A 5,000-nucleotide genomic window follows, 5' to 3' on the forward strand; every position below is an offset into this window, starting at 1 on the left:
GTGATCTTGTCCACGTGGCTTTGTTGTCTGTATATCTGTAGGTATGTTATATTTGTGTGTATGTATGTGTAGGTGTGTGTATGTAAGTGTGTGTGTCACACATTCATTCAACATCCTAGTGGCAGGCCGGGTTTTGGTTCGACCTGTTCCCGAATCAGTTCTTAGTGCTACTACAGATACCATTGAAGGAGTTTTTTGTTTTGTTTTCTTCATCTTCTTCTTCATCATCATCATCTTCCTTTTCTTTTTCTTCTTCTTCTTCTTTGTTTTAGTTGCCGCTGTTATACATATATACATCCACACCCAGTACCACCATGAGTCCTGTGTCTTAACTGTGCCATATATGATATAACAGTTGGTATATGCGTTCCCCTGTGTCACGTGGTGACGTCTAGTGTGTATGTGTCTGTGTGCGTGGGGAGAGGGGAGGTGGAGCAGAGAGGCTAGATTAAGGGGAGGGGGGGGGGGGGAAGGTTATGGTAGTACGGTTGGTAATATTACACTCAGTAATGGGGGCAAGAGAGAGAGAGAGAGAGAGAGAGAGAGAGAGAGAGAGAGAGAGAAAGAAGGATCCTCTGTTGCCGCCTTTGTGTTCGCGTTCCCACGCGTTTCTCGGAGCGCGGAATTTCGGAGTCCGTTTTTTCCTGGAAATGAAATGCGGGAAGTGATATGTTCACTCGCGCGTGACACAATCGTCCGCCATTATGCTGCCGGTGGCTTCACGATTCGGCCATTAATCGGCCGTAGGAAGCGCGCGCACGAATGCGCACGCAGCAAGGTTGAGGGGGGGGGGGGACTGTTGAGAATTATTGACACTCTTCCCCACCCCTCCCTATCCTCCCCTATATCTCCTGGGTGAGATGGTGTTCGGCAGTGGTTTAGATTGGGCGGCAACCGGCCGGACGCGCCTTCCCCCTTCGCAATTCCCAGCACTGCCCCCCTCCTCCCCCCACAAAGCCCCGTTTAGACTCGTCCGCGGAAATGCAGACTAGTGTGTCCATTTTTTATTTAGTTTCCAGTGTCTGTGTGTGTTTATGTGTGTGCTTATGTGTGTGTTTGTTGTTGCTACACACTAAACGATAGATATTGATAACCCTTTAAACCCGTCCACTCTCCCCCCCCCCCCCCCATCACCCCACCATTCGCTCTCTTTTTCCTATTTTTCTCTCTCTCTCTCATCTTGTTTGCTACATGCTCTCACTCATGCTACTACCTCACTCGTCCTGTCCCATAGCCTTATTTGCGTGTGAAGGAGTGTGCATGCATGCGTGTGTTTGTTGTTGTTGTTGTTGTGTCTGTGTATGTGGGTGCATTGGTGTCCCTTTTTCGTCACTGTCCAGGGAACGACAACAGCATCGTTGAGTCATCTACAGTCACAATTAACTACCGTTAGCGTCTTCCACTGATCATCCACCCATAGAACATTCACGCTTTCTCTCTCTCTCTCTCTCTCTCTCTGTTTTGAAAATGGTACTGCCCACCGTGGTACCACCGGCACAGGGCACAAGGGTGACATACGAGGCACCCTTCGTTTGGCGCATTCTCCCACCTTCTGCCTCCTTTGCTAGTAATAATAAATATGTACATTTACTTTAGAATTACGTTTACGACATTTCGCCCCATTTCCACGCCGCCCGGGCGCTCCACTTTTCGGTTTTACTTGCGAACTGCTTTGTGTTGGATTTTTGCCTTTTCCACCCCCTCTCTCCCCCTCGCCAGTTCCTTTTGCACCGCGTACCGGCCGTATTTTACTTACTGACTATGCTGCGCTATTCCCTTGTTTCTTTAATTAATTTTTTTTTTTCATTTTAAGTTTTGTTGTGGTTGCGAATAGTCTAACGAACACCGAACACCTCTTTCCTTCCTCCCTCTTTCTCTCTCTCTATCTCTCTCTCTCTCCGCTCTCTTTCTTCTTTCCTCTACAGGTTCGATAAGTTTCCCTTAGGTTTAGCCAGTTCACTCGAGCACTTGCTGCATTGCACGCGACTAATCTACTGAGTCACTGATCTTCCTCCCGCTCGTGCACCATCTTTCACTCGCTTTGCCTTTCTTCCTAGTGGTGGCCGACACGTTAACCCTCCCTCCCGTTGCTTCATTCACGCCGGCATGGCGCACGCATTTAGATTCGATTCGTATAAGTGTCCTTGCCGTCACCACCCTCCGCGTGGTAACCGCATATGGTGAGCATTTTGGGGAGCTTGTTTGTTGGTTGGTTGTGTTTTTTTTGTTTCGTTTTGGGGCAGGTTTGATTTTGTTCACTTTTTGTTTGTTCATTTTTTTAGGGTTTGTTATTTTCCGTTCCGCTTTCTTCCTATTTCGTTTCGTGTTGGTTTCTCCAGTTAGTACGTTCAAGGATTACTTCCGGGTTCCTTCCTGGGGCTAGTTGCCTTCACCGGCGGTTGGTATACGGTCCGGTGCGTTTGGTTTTTGGTTTTTTTTTTTGGTTTTTTATGTTTTGCTTTATTTTGTTCCTCACATAAACAGACAATACAGTTAGCAATACGTGCACACATACACGGGGTGTGCTCCACTCCAGCAAATCGTTTCGGTTTGTGTTAATAGTAGGGGGGTGGGGGAAGGGCTTGTGTTTTGCAACAAAGAGGGCATGTAATATGGCGGAATGAGGGGTAGTGAAGGGTTATTGAGGACAGGTGGGGGGAGGGGGAGAGAGTTTTATCTAGCATTCAGTTTGCGTCCACTGTGGCCTGTGTCTTTCCCTATGTTACGGTTTTTTGGGGTTGTTATTAGTATTTAATACTAGTTTTTCGCTGCTTCTTGTTCTCAGCAACTCCGTTGTCTCTTCTCTCTTAACCAACCCCACCCTTGCACAGCTTCCCTTCTTCCTGCTTCTCTTTCTTCTTTTCCTCTTCTTTCTTCTCTGCTTCTTATGCCTTCCTTGCCTTCCTTTCCCATGTGCTAGGCTTTGCGGCGTTGCGTTTCCGGGATTTTATGTTTGAATTCCATGCAGGAAGTGGCAGGATCCCTCTTTCACTCCCACCCGCCCTCCCTCTCTTTCTCTCTCTCTCTCTCTCTCTCTCTCTCTCTCATCGTGATCGACACGCACACCACAGTGGCAGTGGCAGACTAGGCAGAGACTTCGCATAAGTAAGCCCTGACGTATCCTTGGAACGATAAGATCGTGTTTGTGGTGTGTGTTTGTGTGATAATATCCCTTATTTTTGCGGGAGGTTGGAACGATGGGGGGGCGGGAGGAAGAGGGAAGGAGCACGATGGTACGTACGTCTATGCATACAGCTCACTCTTAGTGCACTTATCCAAAGACCAAAGACCTTGTTCATTTCTATGTACACTCTGCCCGCACACGCACCCACCTACCCACCCACACACCAACACACACTGACACACACCAACATCGTAGTTCGGGGGGGGGGGGGGGGGTGAAGATTGCGGAGAGCAGGGCTTTACGTTACCGGGCTGGGGGGTGGTCTTTCGGTTTTCCTATTTTATATTTTCATGTATTCATGTATGTGTGTGCGTGTGAATGTGTGTGTTTTTGTCCTTTGTTTGGCTGCTTTAATATATGAGATGAGAGGTTAGTTAGCATTACTGTTACTTACGAATTGATATACAACTAGTTAATCCCATTTTTCCCGCCTCCCCGCGGTTTCGCGTTTTCGGTTTATAAGTTTTAAAGATTGTTTGAGGGGTTGGAAAGGGGTGATGGGGAGAGGGGTTTTCGCCGGTTGTTGCTTTATGATGTCGTAGTCCCACAGGCCTACCGAGTTAATCCCTACACAGTTCACGCTATTTTCTGTTGCGCGCAGTTCTGCCCGCGGTATGCTAGATTCTAAATGGGTTTTTGTTTGTTTGTTTGTTGTCTCGATCGATCGTGTCTTTCTGTTTTACTGTCTTCTGCTTCTGCTGTTTCTTCTTCTTCTTCTTCTTCTTCTTCCTCTTCTTCTTCTTCTTCTTCCGCTGCCTCACTAAAGGTGCTTCTCTTTGCCGTGTTTTGGTTTGTCTTGGTTTGGATTTGCCCCTGTTTTCGATTGGCTAATTAGAGTTTCCTTAATGCTTCACGCTTCGACCCGCACCAAAGGATGCTCATCTCATCACTCTGAGTGTGTGTATGTGTGTGTTTGCGTGAGTGAGTATGTGTGAATCTTGCCGCGGTACCGGTTTTCGATTCGGGCCGGGCTTTTTTTTTGTTTATTTTGCTAGCCTTTTTTTTGGTTGTTGTTAATTTTTCCTTTTCCGCTTTGGTTTTGCTCGTATAAAAAATTGACGTTCGCAATATTTACTTGTGTGTGTGTGTGTATATGTGTATGTGTGTAGGTGAGTGGATATGCAAATGTAGGTGAACGGGAAATGTGCGCGATGATTTCGTGTGCCGTGTGAGCTGGTGAAGATGGACCTTTTACCGCGCCAACCCTACAATCGTATTGAAGGGGGAGGGAGGGAGGGGAGTGGGTGGTCGCGGGAACAGGAGCCGTTTCTCTTTCACTCTCTCTCTTTTCCTTACACCTATCAGTTCTGCGATACGGAGAACGACAGCTTTCGATTGAATGTGGACACCGTAGCTCGTAGATGGATTGCGTACTATAACGAGTAGAATATGCATGTGTAGTATCTTTCTCTCTCTCTCTCTCTCTCTCTCTCTCTCTCTCTCTCTCTCTCTCTCCCTTTTTATCCTCCGTGTTGTATTTTGTAGTGTTTTTGTTTTGTTTTGTTTTCTGCTTGAGTGTTGTGTGTTTACCAACTTTCAATTTTCACTCTACCCAGCGCGCGCGCCCTGTCGCTCTCACCACTCTCCCGTCCCTACTTCTACTCCCACGCACCCACCAACCCACCGAAAAATTGGTATATTTTGTTTTGCTTGTTGTTGTTTTTTTTTGTTGTTTTTGTTTTTTTTACTTGTTATTCGTGTTTTTTCTTAATTCTCATTTAATCTACCAAATTCATTTATTAGCTAGTGTTTTCTTCCTTCCTTCTCGTTTTCTCTCTCTCTCTCTCTCTCTCTCTCTCTCTCTCTCTGTTTAACC

General features: G+C 46.7%; 1 protein-coding gene across 1 annotated transcript in view; it reads left to right on the plus strand.

The window, feature by feature from the left end:
• Positions 1-5,000, plus strand: part of LOC126579771 (cytochrome P450 4d8-like) — a 431,039-nt gene that overhangs the window by 301,792 nt on the left and 124,247 nt on the right. The gene's annotated exons all lie outside the window — the stretch shown is intronic.

This window comes from Anopheles aquasalis, chromosome Y, assembly GCF_943734665.1.
Source record: "Anopheles aquasalis chromosome Y, idAnoAquaMG_Q_19, whole genome shotgun sequence".
NCBI lineage: Eukaryota > Metazoa > Arthropoda > Insecta > Diptera > Culicidae > Anopheles > Anopheles aquasalis.